The sequence below is a fragment of the Microcaecilia unicolor genome, chromosome 6 (genome assembly GCF_901765095.1).
Source record: "Microcaecilia unicolor chromosome 6, aMicUni1.1, whole genome shotgun sequence".
NCBI lineage: Eukaryota > Metazoa > Chordata > Amphibia > Gymnophiona > Siphonopidae > Microcaecilia > Microcaecilia unicolor.
Genome location: NC_044036.1, coordinates 168959893 through 168979285, shown reverse-complemented (window position 1 = coordinate 168979285; position 19393 = coordinate 168959893). Strand labels below are relative to the sequence as shown.

The window sequence follows — 19393 nt, the reverse complement described above, 5'->3', positions numbered from 1 at the left end:
GCAGGGTCTGTGTAGGACAAGAGCGAGGATCTAAGGCCTTGCTGTCACACCAGATGGCAAACCTCCTCCATAAAAAGAAGTAACTCCTCTTAGTGGAATCTTTTCTGGAAGCAAGCAAGATGCGGGAGACACCCTCTGACAGACCCAAAGAGGCAAAGTCTACGCTCTCAACATCCAGGCCGTGAGAGCCAGGGACCGGAGGTTGGGATGCAGAAGCGCCCCTTCGTCCTGCGTGATGAGGGTCGGAAAACACTCCAATCTCCAGGGTTCTTCGGAGGACAACTCCAGAAGAAGAGGGAACCAGATCTGACGCGGCCAAAAAGGAGCAATCAGAATCATGGTGCCTCGGTCTTGCTTGAGTTTCAACAAAGTCTTCCCCACCAGAGGAATGGGAGGATAAGCATACAGCAGACCCTCCCCCCAATCCAGGAGGAAGGCATCCGATGCCAGTCTGCCGTGGGCCTGAAGCCTGGAACAGAACTGAGGGACTTTGTGGTTGGCTCGAGATGCGAAACGATCCACCAAGGGGGTGCCCCACGCTTGGAAGATCTGGCGCACCAATCGGGAGTTGAGCGACCACTCGTGAGGTTGCATAATCCTGCTCAACCTGTCGGCCAGACTGTTGTTTACGCCTGCCAGATATGTGGCTTGGAGCACCATGCCGTGCCGGCGAGCCCAGAGCCACATGCTGACGGCTTCCTGACACAGGGGGCGAGATCTGGTGCCCCCCTGCTTGTTGACGTAGTACATGGCAACCTGGTTGTCTGTCTGAATTTGGATAATTTGGTGGGACAGCCGATCTCTGAAAGCCTTCAGAGCGTTCCAGATCGCTCGTAACTCCAGAAGATTGATCTGTAGATCACGTTCCTGGAGGGACCAGCTTCCTTGGGTGTGAAGCCCATCGACATGAGCTCCCCATCCCAGGAGAGACGCATCCGTGGTCAGCACTTTTTGTGGCTGAGGAATTTGGAAAGGACGTCCCAGAGTCAAATTGGACCAAATCGTCCACCAATACAGGGATGCGAGAAAACTCGTGGACAGGTGGATCACGTCCTCTAGATCCCCAGCAGCTTGAAACCACTGGGAAGCTAGGGTCCATTGAGCAGATCTCATGTGAAGGCGGGCCATGGGAGTCACATGGACTGTGGAGGCCATATGGCCTAGCAATCTCAACATCTGCCGAGCTGTGATCTGCTGGGACGCTCGCACCCGCGAGACGAGGGACAACAAGTTGTTGGCCCTCGTCTCTGGGAGATAGGCGCGAGCCGTCCGAGAATCCAGCAGAGCTCCTATGAATTCGAGTCTCTGCACAGGGAGAAGATGGGACTTTGGATAATTTATCACAAACCCCAGTAGCTCCAGGAGGCGAATAGTCATCTGCATGGACTGCAGGGCTCCTGCCTCGGATGTGTTCTTCACCAGCCAATCGTCGAGATATGGGAACACGTGCACCCCCAGCCTGCGAAGTGCCGCTGCTACTACAGCCAAGCACTTTGTGAACACCCTGGGCGCAGAGGCGAGCCCAAAGGGTAGCACACAGTACTGGAAGTGACGTGTGCCCAGCTGAAATCGCAGATACTGTCTGTGAGCTGGCAGTATCGGGATGTGTGTGTAGGCATCCTTCAAGTCCAGAGAGCATAGCCAATCGTTTTCCTGAATCATGGGAAGTAGGGTGCCCAGGGAAAGCATCCTGAACTTTTCTTTGACCAGATATTTGTTCAGGGCCCTTAGGTCTAGGATGGGATGCATGCCCCCTGTTTTCTTTTCCACAAGGAAGTACCTGGAATAGAATCCCAGCCCTTCTTGCCCGGATGGCACGGGCTCGACCGCATTGGCGCTGAGAAGGGCGGAGAGTTCCTCTGCAAGTACCTGCTTGTGCTGGAAGCTGTAAGACTGAGCTCCCGGTGGACAATTTGGAGGTTTTGAGGCCAAATTGAGGGTGTATCCTTGCCGGACTATTTGGAGAACCCACTGATCGGAGGTTATGAGAGGCCACCTTTGGTGAAAAGCTTTCAACCTCCCTCCGACTGGCAGGTCACCCGGCACTGACACTTGGATGTCGGCTATGCTCTGCTGGAGCCAGTCAAAAGCTCGCCCCTTGCTTTTGCTGGGGAGCCGAGGGGCCTTGCTGGGTCGCACGCTGCTGACGAGAGCGAGCGCGCTGGGGCTTAGCCTGGGCCGCAGGCTGTCGAGAAGGAGGATTGTACCTATGCTTGCCAGAAGAGTAGGGAACAGTCTTCCTTCCCCCAAAAAATCTTCTACCTGTAGAGGTAGAGGCTGAAGGCTGCCGGCGGGAGAACTTGTCGAATGCGGTGTCCCGCTGGTGGAGCTGCTCTACCACCTGTTCGACTTTCTCTCCAAAAATGTTATCCGCACGGCAAGGCAAGTCCGCAATCCGCTGCTGGATTCTATTCTCCAGGTCGGAGGCACGCAGCCATGAGAGCCTGCGCATCACCACACCTTGAGCAGCGGCCCTGGATGCAACATCAAAGGTGTCATACACTCCTCTAGCCAGGAATTTCCTGCACGCCTTCAGCTGCCTGACCACCTCCTGAAACGGCTTGGCTTGCTCAGGGGGGAGCGCATCAACCAAGCCCGCCAACTGCCGCACATTGTTCCGCATGTGTATGCTCGTGTAGAGCTGGTAAGACTGGATTTTGGCCACGAGCATAGAAGAATGGTAGGCCTTCCTCCCAAAGGAGTCTAAGGTTCTAGAGTCCTTGCCCGGGGGCGCCGAAGCATGCTCCCTAGAACTCTTAGCCTTCTTTAGGGCCAGATCCACAACTCCAGAATCATGAGGCAACTGAGTGCGCATCAGATCTGGGTCCCCATGGATCCGGTACTGGGACTCGATCTTCTTGGGAATGTGGGGATTAGTTAAAGGCTTGGTCCAGTTCGCCAGCAATGTCTTTTTGAGGACATGATGCATGGGTACTGTGGACGCTTCCTTAGGTGGAGAAGGATAGTCCAGGAGCTCAAACATTTCAGCCCTGGGCTCGTCCTCCACAACCACCGGGAAGGGGATGGGCGTAGACATCTCCCGGACAAAGGAAGCGAAAGACAGACTCTCAGGAGGAGAAAGCTGCCTTTCAGGAGATGGAGTGGGATCGGAAGGGAGACCCTCAGACTCCTCGTCAGAGAAATATCTGGGGTCTTCTTCCTCTTCCCACGAGGCCTCACCCTCGGTGTCAGACACAAGTTCACGAACCTGTGTCTGCAACCGTGCCCGACTCGACTCCGTGGAGCCACGTCCACAATGGGGGCGTCGAGAGGTAGACTCCCTCGCCCGCATCGGCGAAGCTCCCTCCGCCGATGTAGTCGGGGAGCCTTCCTGGGAGGCGACGGCAGCCGGTACTGCACGCGGCACCGACGCCGGAGACCTCACCTCGGGCGATGGGCCAGCCGGCGCCACGCTCGACGGTACCGGTGGCGCAAGCACCGCCGGTACCGGAGGGGTAGGGCGCAACAGCTCTCCCAGAATCTCTGGGAGAACGGCCCGGAGGCTCTCGTTCAGAGCGGCTGCAGAGAAAGGCATGGAGGTCGATGCAGGCGTCGACGTCAGAACCTGTTCCGGGCGTGGAGGCTGTTCCGGGCTGTCCAGAGTGGAGCGCATCGACACCTCCTGAACAGAGGGTGAGCGGTCCTCTCGGCGTCGATGCCTGCTGGGTGCCGACTCCTTCGGCGACCCAGAGCTCTCGGTACCAACACGGGAAGGGGACCGGTGACGATGCTTCTTCGACTTCTTGGGACGAAGCATGTCACCGGAGCTTCCCGGTACCGACGAGGAGGACGTAGAATCCAGCCGTCGCTTCCTCGGGGCCGAGACCGAAGAGGGTCGGTCTCGGGGGGGCTGTACCGCAGGAGCCCTCAGGGTAGGGGGAGACCCACCCGAAGGCTCACCGCCACCAGCAGGGGAATGGACAGCCCTCACCTGCACTCCAGACGAAGCACCACCGTCCGACGACATCAGCAGACGAGGTCCCGGTACCACCGACGTCGATGCAGCTATCCGATGTCTCGGCGCCGATGCAGAGGGCCAATGCCTCGATGCACTGGCCGCCGAGGTTGAAGGTCTGGACGCTGAAGACGTCGATGCACTCGATACCCCCGGTGCCGATGCCGACGAAGAGCCCGAGAACAAAACGTTCCACTGGGCTAACCTCGCTACCTGAGTCCGCCTTTGCAAAAGGGAACACAGACTACAGGCCTGAGGGCGGTGCCCAGCCCCCAGACACTGAAGACACGACACGTGCCTGTCAGTGAGCGAGATTACCCGGGCGCACTGGGTGCACTTCTTGAAGCCGCTGGAAGGCTTCGATGTCATGGGCGGAAAAAATCACGCCGGCGAAATCGAAAGACGAAATGGCAAAATTTGGCACAGAAAAAAGGGAAATTTCGACCGGGGCCTAAGTAAGGCCTACCCCGACGACGAAAGAAAACTTAACGGGGCGAAAAAACTCGAAGTAGAGGAAGGAAAAACCGAAGTGGCTAATCCAAAGGATTTTCTGGATTTCTCACAGAAAATGTCGAAAAACGACGCGCGAGGTCGACTTTCCGGGGCACGAACGGTAAACACAACCGTACCGAGCGCGGAGAAAAGAAGACTGGCCGCCCAAGCCGGTTTCGGGCGGGGAAGACGGCCGCGCATAGCGCGGTGCGCATCGGCGCGCGAGGGCTAGCAAAGGCTTTTGCTAGTGAAGATTCCGATTGGAGGGGCTGCCGCGGACGTCACCCATCAGTGAGAACAAGCAGCCTGCTTGTCCTCGGAGAAAAAGTGCTACACAATAAATAAAGAAAAGAAAAATCACACATTTAATGGATTTTGCTATACTTCCTCATCCTCTTCATACATAATTTTGTGAGTTCTATTTAGGATTTTAGTATGCCCAAATTAGTGACAAGTACTGGTGCTTCCCATAAGAAGGTCAAAAACAGTGAATCTTCACTTTAAGAGAGATCCTGTTTAATGAAAAAAAAAGGATAAGCTGAATTTGCCCAGTTATGCAGATATATGTTTTGTTAGCAATTCTCCACAATTCCACTTCCCAGTGGACTTTAAAAAAAAGTACTGGCATTATTGCCTTGGGGGTGGGGGGGGGGGGGGGGGAGATTAGGATTCTTGTCCTTCGTTTGCACTAAACAATTTTCAAAAGTCATTACCCTGGTAAAAGGGTTATCGGAAACTGCCTAACCTAAAATCAACTACAGCTATGTGTGGGGATCCAAAGGAGAAAGCATCCCAAGCATTCATCTAGGTCAGGAGAAAAATGCACATACAGACTATTTCTAGTCTACACATATTTCCCATAAGGTGGGGGGGGGGGGGCTGATAAAAATGGCTACAAGTGCAGTTTTCCAAGAGAAAGTAACATAGTAAATGATGGCAGATAAAGACCTCTATGGTCCATCCAGTCTGCCCAACAAGATAAACTCATTTACATGGTTTGTGATACTTTATACCCAAGTTTGATTTGTCCATGCCATTCTCAGGGCACAGACAATAGAAGTCTGCCCAGCAGAGTTCTTGTACTAAGTTCTGAAGCTAACATCGAAACCCTTTAAAATTTACACTCCAGACCACCTATATCTATTCAGTCACGATCAGGGCGTAGACCGTAGAAGTCTGCCCAGCACTGGTTTTGCTTCCCAATTACTGGCGTCACCACCTAATCTCCGCTAACATTCTGTGGATCCATTCCTTCTAAACAGGACTCCTTTGTGTGTATCCCACGCATCCATTACCGTTTTCATCTCCAGCCCCTCCCACAGGAGGGCATTCCACATATCCACCACCCTCTCCGTGAAAAAATACTTCCTGACATTACTCCTGAGTCTGCCCCCCTTCAACTTCAATTCATGTCCTCTAGCTCTACCACCTTCCTGTCTCTAAAAAAAGGTTTGCGGATTAACACCTTTCAAATATTTGAACGTCTGTATCGTGTCACCCTTGTTTCTCCTTTCCTCCAAGGTATACATGTTCAGATCGGGAAGTCTCGCCTTGTAAAGTTTGCAACGCAAACCCCATACCATTTATGTAGCTTTTCTTTGCAATGCTTCCATTCTTTTTACATCTTTAGCAAGATACAGCCTCCAAAACTGAACACAATACTCTAAATGGGGCTTCAACAACGACTTGTAGAGGGGCATCAACACCTCCTTTCTTCTGCTGCTGCTTATGCCCTTTCTATGCCGCGTAGCATCCTTCTGACCACGGCCGTTGCCTTGTCGCATTGTTTCTTCACCTTTAGATCCTCAGACACCAACACCTCAAGGTCTTTCTCCTGAGTCGAGCTTACTAATCTCTCCCCTCCTATCCGGTATCTCTCTTTTTGGTTTCTGCACTTCTAGTGCTAAGACCTTGGATAAAAGTACCCACAGACTTTGCAGCAATGTGGGCAGTACGAAATTTAGTTTAAAAGATGGTTGGAACACAATGACCTGCTGAAAAGAAATCAACTTTGTGTTACCCCCTACCCTCTTATTACAAGATAATTGGCTCTTACTGCACATCAGAGAGCCCCAATACTTAATGCAGTAACTCATCACTTGCACACAAAACGTCCAACATCATTCGCTGCCAGTGGTATAAGGTACACAGGAGTTATCTTCCTTCCGCAAAAATCAGACTGTGTCAGAGAAAGCTCATCTTGCTAGTGATACTAGGACTAGGGGGCATGCGATGAAGCTATAATGTAGTAAATTTAAAACAAATCGGAGAAAATGTTTCTTCATTCAATGTGTAATTAAACTCTGGAATTCATTACCAGAGAATGTGGTAAAGGCGGTTAGCTTAGCGGAGTTTAAAAAAGGTCTGGCTGGCTTCCTAAAGGAAAAGTCCATAGACTGTTATTAAATGGACTTGGGGAAAATCCACTATTTCTGGGATAAGCAGTATTTTATTTATTGCATTTGTATCCCACATTTTCCCACCTATTTGCAGGCTCAATGTGTACATTTTTGGGATCTTGCCGGGTACTTGTGACCTGGATTGGCCACTGTTGGAAACAGGATGCTGGGCTCAATGGACCTTTGGTCTTTCCCAGTATGGCAATACTTATGTACTTATGAAATGTGGTACAAATGTATTCGCCTAAATTAGGTGAAAATCCCCCCCCCCCCCCTTATTCTATAACATGTGTAAATGCTAGGGACGTCCCCTCCCATTTCTGCACCCTTTTTTACTTGCCCCATAAATTTATAAACATAAATATTAGAACCAATAACTGCTTATTAAAAAGCCAGTGTTGTACTAATGCCCAATTATTTAAAATATGTAAAGTGGACACTCCTCTTTCTCTGAAATGCGCTTCCGAGGATAATTCCTACTACCATGCCTTTTGGTCCTAACCCCAAATACAATCTTTCTGCAAATCGGTGATTTTTTTTTTTATTTGGTGCAAATCTTTTATTCTCCAGTACTACTTTCGCTGTTAGGTTAATTTATTGGATTATTTTGAGGTCTTTGCACTGCATAGCAGGGGAGATCATCAGTTGCTTCGTAAAGCTAGGGTGGAGGGTAAGAAGATTATTTTGGAAGTATGGACTAGGGAAGGATCACCCTCTTACTAGGCTTGGCAGAATAAATTTCACACTTTCATGCTGATAGAAAAAACTGCAACCCAACACTCTTTAAAGTGCAAACAGGCTTTTCTTTTAGTGTGGGATAAATATATGCAGTCCTTATCCCCTAGGGCTTGTAGTGTAGTGCTTAATACTCTGTAGAGTGGGAATGGTCATTGATGTGGAATTCTTTTTTCTTACATTGTTGATGGCTATAATTGCTATATAGCAGAGGACCATAAGAACCCACGACCTCTGCATTCTTGTTATTGTGGTACTTGGTACTGTTTGAATTGGGTGGGTGGGATATAAGTTTTAAAATGTACCAATGACTGTTCCATCTGTTTGGCTGTTCTGGATATTCCTTTGTCATCAATAAATTTGATTAAAATTAAAAAGCAAATTTGGAGGTAATTAGCTCGTTATTTAAACTGCACTTGCAAATTGGGCACACCCCCAAATTTTCAAGCACAATTTTTGGCAACTTTTATAGAATTAGGGGGAAGTGGCCATGAGAATGCGACTACAATAAGTGCCATCATGGTTGTTATTGTGGGGAAAAAAATTGTTTTTAAATAAACATCATCAACTAGGTTGGGGTTCACTATCTGGGTGGGGAGGAGAGAATTGGGGATGGGAGGGCAGGACAGTCCTTGGACTATCTATGTCATGAAAGATGACCTGGAGTCATAAGAGTCCAGACAACGGGTCATCATAGTTGTACTTTTGGAGGTTATAGGAATGGGGATAGGTGGTAGCAGAGTGCTTTATGCTTTCTGCATTTTATGGTTATCATTAATTGTTCTCATATGTATCATATCATACTGTAGTCTCTGCATTGTGGTATTTTTCTGCACTGGTTGTATTATTTTGATCCTGAATAAAAACAAACAGTTAAAACTTAGTCATCTTGACTTGGCCTGTTCATTTACGCCTACGTTTACTAAGGTGCGCTATAGGCGCGTTAGCATTTTTAACACGCATAAATGGTTTACACGTATTAAATGCTAATGCGCCCATAGAAATGTATAGGCGCGTTAGCGTTTAACAAGCCTTAACTTTAAAGGCCCGTTAGAAATGCTAGCACACCTTAGTAAACATACCCTAGTCTCACAGCTGCCTTGTTCCCCAGCTCCAAGAGAAACATTTTAGACCAGTCTTGGATTTCTGACAACTCCATACCGAGGCATGAGACTTTCAGCACTGAATTAAATGTGAAAAATCAGGGACTACAAATTCCACACTGCACTGGATTATAAATTCAAAACCAGATTGCTCAAGGTGTTCCTCCTAGAACTGGCTAACCCTACAACTCTGCAGTTTAATGTGCTGTGCACTATCACGAAGGACATCAGAATTCCCCCAAGACTAACTTTTACAAAAGCAGCATTCAGGGTTTCTGGGGATAAGGAGTCTCAGCCATTGTGCACTAGTGACATCTATTGACTAGATAAGGAGTCTCAGCCATTGTGCACTAGTGACATCTATTGACTAGATAAGGAGTCTCAGCCATTGTGCACTAGTGACATCTATTGACTAGATAAGGAGTCTCAGCCATTGTGCACTAGTGACATCTATTGACTAGATAAGGAGTCTCAGCCATTGTGCACTAGTGACATCTATTGACTAGATAAGGAGTCTCAGCCATTGTGCACTAGTGACATCTATTGACTAGATAAGGAGTCTCAGCCATTGTGCACTAGTGACATCTATTGACTAGATAAGGAGTCTCAGCCATTGTGCACTAGTGACATCTATTGACTAGATAAGGAGTCTCAGCCATTGTGCACTAGTGACATCTATTGACTAGATAAGGAGTCTCAGCCATTGTGCACTAGTGACATCTATTGACTAGATAAGGAGTCTCAGCCATTGTGCACTAGTGACATCTATTGACTAGATAAGGAGTCTCAGCCATTGTGCACTAGTGACATCTATTGACTAGATAAGGAGTCTCAGCCATTGTGCACTAGTGACATCTATTGACTAGATAAGGAGTCTCAGCCATTGTGCACTAGTGACATCTATTGACTAGATCAGGAGTCTCAGCCATTGTGCACTAGTGACATCTATTGACTAGATAAGGAGTCTCAGCCATTGTGCACTAGTGACATCTATTGACTAGAAAGGAGTCTCAGCCATTGTGCACTAGTGACATCTATGACTAGATAAGGAGTCTCAGCCATTGTGCACTAGTGACATCTATTGACTAGATAAGGAGTCTCAGCCATTGTGCACTAGTGCATCTATTGACTAGATAAGGAGTCTCAGCCATTGTGCACTAGTGACATCTATTGACTAGATAAGGAGTCTCAGCCATTGTGCACTAGTGACATCTATTGACTAGATAAGGAGTCTCAGCCATTGTGCACTAGTGACATCTATTGACTAGATAAGGAGTCTCAGCCATTGTGCACTAGTGACATCTATTGACTAGATAAGGAGTCTCAGCCATTGTGCACTAGTGACATCTATTGACTAGATAAGGAGTCTCAGCCATTGTGCACTAGTGACATCTATTGACTAGATAAGGAGTCTCAGCCATTGTGCACTAGTGACATCTATTGACTAGATAAGGAGTCTCAGCCATTGTGCACTAGTGACATCTATTGACTAGATAAGGGAGTCTCAGCCATTGTGCACTAGTGACATCTATTGACTAGATAAGGAGTCTCAGCCATTGTGCACTAGTGACATCTATTGACTAGATAAGGAGTCTCAGCCATTGTGCACTAGTGACATCTATTGACTAGATAAGGAGTCTCAGCCATTGTGCACTAGTGACATCTATTGACTAGATAAGGAGTCTCAGCCATTGTGCACTAGTGACATCTATTGACTAGATAAGGAGTCTCAGCCATTGTGCACTAGTGACATCTATTGACTAGATTTAGGATTTACATTAAACCATGGTTCTCTCTAAAATCCAACTATGATCTCTGGCCAAGGAGCTCATAACCCCATAGCCTTCTATTATTATTTATTTATTTAGACTTGCTCACACCTTTATCAGCAGTAGCTCAAGGTGAGTTACATTCAGGTATTCTGGATATTTCTCTGTCCCAGGAGGGCTCACAATCTAAGTTTGTACCTGAGGCAATGGAGGGTTAAGTGACTTGCCAAGAAGATCACAAGGAGCAGCAGTGGGATCTGAACCGGCCACCTCTGGATTGCAAGACAGGTGCTCTAACCACTGGGCCACCCTCCACTCCACGTCTAGAAGCCCAAAAGGAACAAGAAGAAAACTACTAGGTTAAAAAAGGCTTCTTGATATTCCAATTTTCATATAAAATTATTATAGATTCTTTCAGATCATTTTAGCTCTTTGAAGCGAGAACATTTTAAAGAGAGAAGCTGATACAACATTTGAAGATTAGATCAAACTACAGGTCTGCCACAAATACTTACCAGTTTAATAGCATTAATGGCTCTAAAAAGGACTTAGAGAGACCTATTACTTGCATTTACATACATTGTCTTCTGGAGAAAATGGTATCTATGTCCCAACTCGTTACTAGTTATGTGCATTTTCATGTTTCCATTTACTGTACACTAAAATGAAATGCCAGAAGCAGAAAAAAAAAATCAACACTGCTAATTTTCTGAGTCCACATCCCTACCAATTACTCAGGGGGTATTTATTTTAACAAATTTATATTCTGCACAAACCACAGTTCTAAGTGGATTGCAAAGCATATCATTTCTAACCTCATTGAGCAATTTGAAATCCTATCCTGATTTGGGTGGGTATTTTTGGCTTTTTTGCATTGTAAGCTGCAAAGGACTTAAATACAAAACAACTTACGTTCCTACATAAGCACACAACTGTGGAACGCATTACCAAAAGCCTTGAAAATGACATACGACCACCTAAACTTCCAGAAATCACTAAAAACCAACCTGTTTAAAAAGGCATACCCTACCGATCCAACTTAAATGCCTAATCTCTGCAACACAACCAAACTAAAGCACGTAATGGACATAATACAACTCTTCCATTCTCCGATTCCCTAATGTGGCCGTGCCACATGAACTTGATCTTACCACAATATCACCCTGTGTTTGTTCAGGCCTCTCCGGTACTATGTAAGCCACATTGAGCCTACAAATAGGTGGGAAAACGTGGGATACAAATGTAACAAATAATTTTAAAAAATAATAATTAAAAAAAAAGTTCCTAGCTTTTTTTTTTGGTTACCCTCATTGAACTATATAGACATATGCAGGCTAGAAGACTCAGTTATAATGTAATGCAATACATTAATCGTGAACATATAGCCCTTAACTGATTTATCAATTGTTCAGCATGTGCTTCATAAAAAACATGTTTTAATTGTATACAAAGTAATGGAAGCGACTAAGCAAATCCATTAATTAAGACAGCAAGAATGATAAACATGTTGAATCTGAAAAAGCGACGGCAGATCAAGATCAGACCTATTTAGACTGAACAATACTAGGGGGAATCCTGCCCCTCACATAATTTAGGCAAAATTCCCTTCCCTTCCCATGCAAAATGTTAAGATTCTATGCAAAAGTTTGGCATGCTGGGCAGGTAACATAATAAGGCAGGGGGCCAGGGTACACAGAGCCGATCATAACATAGCACCTTACACCCACACCCTGGCTGAGAGGGGAGGGTGAGCTGCGATAAGCAGGGAGCCCTAGCAGCTAGAGGAGAACTTTCGCCCCTGGAGAGGCTCCCTGCCGGGAAGAAGGGGCCATAGCTAGGGTTATTGGACATGCCCTAGACCACAAAAGGGAGCAGCCCACCCCCCTTGCTTAATTTATTGTTTCTGTTATTTTATGCATGTTGCAGCATGGAGGGTGGGACTACCCAAGCCTGAGTGATTGGAGGAGCACTAATTCCTCAAGTTGCAGTATGGTGCAGATGTGTTGGACGCACCTTGCTGCATGGCAGAAGTGTCCTGGGTATAGCATGTAGTGCATTTGTTAGTCTTGCTTAAGGCGGCGGAATGGGTGCTTAATTGTGGCTTTTAAGAGTTTATAGTGTGGCTCAGGTATCCTGTTTTGATTGTATCAAATACAGTCATATCTTTTAATAAAGCTACGACCAAGTTCTTCCCACTTAATTACAAAAGTGAATGCATTGTTATTAATTTGTGCTCAGAGTGCTAAAGGGCTGGGACAGGGTGTCACGGTTGCCTACGTTAAATGAAAGGGTAACAGATACAGCAATAGACCCAAGGGCTAGCCAAGGTGATGTCACTGATCTGCATAAGCCAAGCTGGAGACCCTGGCAGTTTCAGCCCACACCAGTGGGAAGGTGACTGGTGAGCTGGAACTGGGAACAGTGTGTATGATGTTAGAAATGTGTGGTGAAGAACAAGCATGGAAGCAAGGCACCGAGGGCTTTATGATGGAGAATGCCCTGGGGGATTCTGTACATGTGAGAAAAATGTACTATATTTTAATACCCAAAGAATGATTTATACTGTTATGATAAAGTAGACTTAAAATACTGTGCACAAAATTCAATTTTTATGCAGAACTGCTCCAGGAGTAAGCCTCAAACCCTAATACCATACTTTCCTCTGCTAATTTTTTTTTTTTTGTATCCCACGCTTTCCCACTCATGGCAGGCTCAATGCGGCTTAGGTACTTATTTGTACCTGGGGCAATGGAGGGTTAAAATGACTTGCCCAGAGTCACAAGGAGCTGCCTGTGCCTGCAGTGGGAATTGAGCCCAGTTCCCAAGTCCACCACTCTAATTCTACTGAGAGGCTGCAGTATACATCCCCCATCTTTCAGATTAAATACCCTATCCAACTATTCTAAAAATGATAAGGGTAATGTAATAAAGTACTTTCCATATTTAAAGCATCTTTGTGGAGTAGCCTAGTGGTTAGTGCAGTGGACTCTAATCCTGGGGAACTGAGTTTGATTCCCACTGCAGCTCCTTATGACTCTGGGCAAGTCACTTAACCCTCCATTGCCCCTGGTACAAAATAAGTACCTGAATATATGTAAACCGCTTTGAATGTAGTTGGAAAAACTCAGAAAGGCGGTATATCAAGTCCCATTTCCCTTTCCCTATTTGAGATTCTACATGGAATGTTGCTGTTGCTACTATTTGAGATTCTGGAATGTTGCTACTATTTGAAGATTCTACATGGAACGTTGCTAGCTATTGGAGATTCTAGATGGTTGCTACTATTGAGATTCTGTTGCTACTATTTGAGATTCTACATGGGAATGTTGCTATTCCAGTAGCAATATTCCATGTAGAAGCCTGCCCTTGCAGATCAGCAACGTGACCCGCGCAGGCTTCTGTTTCTGTGAGTCTGACGTCCTGCACGTAGTCAGACTCACAGAAACAGAAGCCTGCGTGGCTGCGTTGCTGATCTGCAAGGCAGGCTTCTACATGGAATGTTGCTAGTGGAGGAGTAGCCTAGTGGTTAGAGCAGTGGACTTTGATCTTGGGCAACTGAGTTCAATTCCCCCTGCAGCTCCTTGTGACTCTTGGCAAGTCACTTAACCCTCCATTGCCCCTGGTACAAAATAAGTACCTGAATATATGTAAACCACTTGAATGTAGTTGCAAAAACCTCAGAAAGGCAGTATATCAAGTCCCATTTCCATTTCCCTTTTACACACTGAAAAGGGTTCCTATACCTAAATGTTAACTGCCTTCAGCTAATGAAAAAAAGCTGAAACTCAATACAAATATTTTAAAAACTGTGCAGTTGTATAAGTACATACATCAAAATGGGATTGCCTGTGCACCCTATAAGCGTATGAGTATAGTTTGGGTAAAGCTGTAATATGTGTGCACACACATATTTACACTATCTTAAGAAGCAGATTAATATTTGCATAAAAGTATTTATGAGCTACTGGGGGAGGAGAGTTTGCAGGAGGTGGTTTATACAGTTGCCTATGTGGCCTTTATAAAATAGGCTCTTTTGAAACTTTTCACAGGCATTCTGTATTCCTTATACGGAAACTAAGGGGGTCTTTTACTAAAGATTAGCTCGAGCTATCTGCAGCAGAGCCCATAGGAATAAAATGGACCCCGCTGCAGATAACGCGAGCTAACCTTTAGTAAAAGACCCCCTAAAATGGGTATTCTAAGCCCTGCGTATATATTAACAGGATTTATTTAATTTGTTGCATTTGTACCCCACATTTTCCCACCTATTTGCAGGCCTCAATGTGGCTTATATACAATGGTGTGCTGGACGGGGCTCGCGAGGAGCCGTTTGTTTTTAAGAATTTTGGGAGCCGGTTGTTAAGTAGGCCTCCCCATGGCTATCTAAAAACTGACTCCCAAATGTAGGCTGGGCCCCCTCCTGAATTCTCTTTTACTCTTGCTGGCAGTGATGCTGGCCCCACCAGCCAAGTAAATAGACTGCTGCTGCTCCCTGCCTCCTTGTTTCTGACTCTGAGCATCAGGCTGGGACTTTTCATGCAAGCGCAAGAAGGTTCCATCATGCTGTTCAGAGCCAGAAACAAGCAGCAGAGAATGGTGGCAGTCCATTTATTTGCTGGTGGGGGCTCGGCAAAGGTATGCCTAGTGTGCCCGCACAAGGGAGGGGAGAGAAAGGCACGTATTCCCCCTCCCCCCAAATTTCAGGGCTGGCTATGTCCGGAGAGAGAGCCCGTTGTTAAAATTTACCAGCACACCCCTGCTTATATAGGATGCCCAACAGCTACAGTGGCATGCTGGAGGACGTTATATTGTTAACATACATGTGCAGGACTGCTCCATTTCAAACGTTACAGACCATTTGTCGGATAAGGAGAACCTCGATTAACAAGTGAGAAAAGCCACATCTCGCCAGTTCCCAAACTTCCCAGACTACAATTACGCAAGAGCTTACAAAATATGTTCCCATTACTACGTAATTTCAAATTCCAGCTCTCGCACGGCTGTGCTGTTTCGTGTTTTGTAATAATAAAACACGCGCACTGCTTTGTTGCTGCTACAATACACTATTACTCCACAGTCCACATTTCACATTCCAGGGATGCCTCGGAGGGAAATACAGCCAGCAGACCCAGCAGCCAAAATTCCTCCTAACACAGCCTTTGGAGCCAAAATTCTCCTAACACTGCCTCTGCGAAAACATTTGGATCCAACCTTGGCAAACTAAAGACATTATGAATCCTCTATAGCCTTCCCTCGTCTACCCTTTACTTCCCAGTTTAAACAAAAAAAAAACTTCTCGCTAGGCGCTTCTTACCTTAGCCCCTTTTCCAATTGTTTAGCATAATTCAGGGCTTTTTTGAGGGGGTACTGAGTACCGGCACCTTTTCCATTGTCTGCTAAAATTGACCTATGGACCCCAAATTTTAATGAAAGAGCTCAGGCTCTACACACCAATTCTGCCTTGTCATAGATTCTGTGACTGGTTGCAGGGGCCTGGCCATTGTCTGTCAGTGATCATCCCACCCCTCAAGGGTGGCCTAGCATTTGAGTACCAGCACCTTTTTTGCTAGAAAAAAAAACACACTGGTATAATTCACAGTTTACCATAACCAGTGGTTTTTTTTGACACCTACTGTAAATTTGTAAAACAGACTTAAGATTCATCCAAAAGCTTTGAAAAGAAAAAACAGAGCGCGCTCACAGTGGGTTACCCGCCACTATGAAGTTAAATCATTCTTGTCATAGTTTCCCCTGAATGCACAGCAGTTTCACGTCGTTAATGCTACTGCTGTAGACGTCGCCCTTCAGCTTTCCAGCCAGCGCCGCCCTCTGCATCTTCCCAGCGCTTCGTGGCGTCGGGACCCACCTGCAGCTCTCGTGGGGGCGGAGTCAGGCCCCCTCCCTCCTCCTTCCCTGTTCCCGCCTCCTGCAGAGAGCAGCTGTGTCCAGGCTAATTATGTTCCTGACCCGGAGACGTAACGAATTTAAAGAAACAACAACATAAAAGCGGCTGAAGCAGCCTCTGCCCGTTGGACGTCGGTTTCTTCGTGTGGGTGCAGGAAATGGGGCACAACAGTACGGATGTCCTCCTCCTCCCCCCCTCCCAAGAGGCCCCTTCCCCTCCCCCTCCTTCAGGAAGCCGTGGGAACGGCGGCACAGGGCTACAACTTTCCTTTTGTTTGGCTTCTACTCTGCCTCCCCCCGCCCCGAGCGTGTAGCTGTAAACAAAACAGAGCCGCGAGCGCCACGCCGGCCCGGGAAAAACTCGCCCGACACTGCAGTAACATGGGCACCAAAGCCCGAGCACTGGGGGGGGGGAGGGTCTCTTTGATTTCCCCCCCCCCCCCCCCCCCCCCAACTGTCTGGTACAGTGTGACAAGTTAGCAAAAACTAAACCCTCTGCTCTCCCTATACTTCAGATCTCGGTATGTAACCCTTTCCTAACCACCATTAATTCAAATGAGGCAATAGCATCAAAAATCTAAGTAACCGGTAGCCCGCCTACAGATAGTACACCAAGCAACAAAATCTACATGATGTACTTATGCAGAGATTAAAAACAAGCAAAAAAAAACCCTCAAACATGGGTGCAGGGAGGCATCCATAGTATTAAACTCCACAACGTTGACGCCCTCACTCAGGCATATATAACTAATTAGCACAAAAAGTATGGAATTGATCGCAGTAGCAAATATTCACCTCCAGCCAAAAGGGAATTCGCAGTACCCTCACGGATCCTGAATCCCCCGTTTCCTGCACTTGTTCCGGACAATACAAACATTACTGCACTTGTTTACCAAGTGCATCTAATTGTCATTTGCTGCAATCATGCTTTCAACCACGTCTCCAGTTTTAATTCCCTTGTGAACTGTTGCTCGGTTGAGCTAGAATCTGGTTCCTAAACTCGCTCAAGCAAATCCAGCTGGTTCTTGCGGGATAACGAGCTCTGCTGTCCGCATTTCTCTAGCCCAAAGAAGGGACTTACCAATGTATGTCTAATGCCACGGTGCTATCCTGCTCAGGAAAGTGCGCTGAAGAAACGTAATGTAGTAAGTGGATGAAGCAATCGTTAACCTTCTGTGCCCAACGTCCCCCCTAGATCCAGTGTGGTTATTTTTCCAGACCTACTGGTATCGCAAACAATAAGCTTAAGAGAAGACAGAGCAAATGCTGATCCCGGCTCACACGGCTATGAAAGCGCCCGGAAGTGCCTGTTCTCAGCAGAAGAATGTGAAGAATGATGGAATTCTCTTCCCTAGCAGGTGGTTGAAAGTTATAGCGACCCTATTGGCCAGAATAAGCCGTTTGAGATCATCATAAATTAGAATAATAGGAGCGATTACGTCACATGCTCAGCAGGATCTCACACGCCGAAGTAGGGAAGTTCTGGGTGAATCCCAGCAGCGAGCAGACGGCTCTTAAAAAGAAGCTTGGCTGGGGCTAGCTAGCTCCAGCGAAGACTTCAGACTCGTTCTTTCTTGTATCTTATTAGTAAAGCTTTCATAGTCATTACTATAGCTGCTGATTTTGAATAATTTTAGTATTTAGAATGAAAAATGAGTTCCAGTGTCAAGTATTTTAGAAAACTTTTATCAGAGTGTTTTATTTACTAGGGATTTTTTTTGTCTTCGATATATGAAACAGGAGAATAGTAGGCGTGACTACAGCCTATTGGAGACAGCAGGGCTATTTAAACATGAATTTAGCTTGCAGGATTTCTCTTATTACATAAGTTAGACGAGTCTACAGATAAAAATCTGCCTCAACTATTTCTATTATTATTAGTATAGTATACCCAGGACTCCTGCCTGGACCTCTGATTCTCTTAAACATGACCAAGACTGAACTTCTCATCTTTCCCCTAAACTAACCTCTCTCCTCCCCCATTCTCTATTTCTGTGGATAACACTCTCATCCTTCCTGTCTCATCAGCTCATAACCTTGGGGTCATTTTCAACTCCTCTGCACATATTCAGCAGACTGCTAAAACCTGTGGTTTCTTTCTCTATAATATCAGCAAAATTCGCCTTTTCCTTTCTGAGCACACTACCAGAACCCTCATCCACACTTTTATCACCTCTGGCTTAGACTATTGCAACTTGCTTCTCACAGTCTCTCTCCTCTTCAATCTGTTCAAAATTCTGCTGCTCCACTAATATTCCGCCAGTGTTGTTATGCTCATATTAGCCCTCTCCTCGAGTCACTTCACTGGCTTCCTATCCGTTTCCGCATACAATTCAAACTCCTCTTATTGAGTTATAAGTGCATTCACTCTGCAGCGCTCCTCAGTACCTCTCCACTCTCATCTCTCCCAACATTCCTCCCCGGGAACTCTGTTCACTGGTAAATCTCTCTTATCTGCACCCTTCTCCTCCACTCTAACTCCATTCCTTTTATCTTGCTGCACCATATGCCTGGAATACACTTCCTGAGCTGGAACATCAAGCTCCATCTCTGGCCGTCTTCAAATCTAGGCTAAAAGCCCACCTTTTTGATGCAGCTTTTAACTCCTAACCCTTATTCACTTGTTCAGAACCCTTATTTTATCATCCTCACTTTAATGTTCCCTTATCTCTTGTTTGTCCTGTTTGTCTGTCCTAATTAGATTGTAAGCTCTGTGGAGCAGGGACTGTCTCTTTATGTTCAAGTGTACAGCGCTGCGTACGTCTAGTAGCACTTTAGAAATGATAAGTAGTAGTAAGTAGTTTAAAGCCCTGCTAACTTGCATAAGTACATATAGTATGCCAGGTCTTTTTGTGCTATTTACCTGTATTTATGCACTTTTCTTAGTAAAATTTGAACAATTCTATGTATGTAACCTGGCAAAAGTAGGACCTCAATCAGCCTCCTCTGCTTAACTTGCACCTCTATTGAAACCAAGTAGACTATGTGGTAGCATATATGCCTTTTATATAAGTGAGGATGCTAAACACAACACAA

General features: G+C 46.3%; 1 protein-coding gene across 1 annotated transcript in view; it reads right to left on the bottom strand.

Moving 5' to 3' along the window:
• Positions 1 to 17692, bottom strand: part of VGLL4 (vestigial like family member 4) — a 239034-nt gene extending 221342 nt beyond the window's left edge. Inside the window, exon 1 of the mRNA XM_030205734.1 lies at positions 17439 to 17692. The gene's annotated coding sequence lies outside the window, so the exon portion shown is untranslated. The remainder of the gene's footprint in view (positions 1 to 17438) is intronic.
• Positions 17693 to 19393: the final 1701 nt, after the last annotated feature.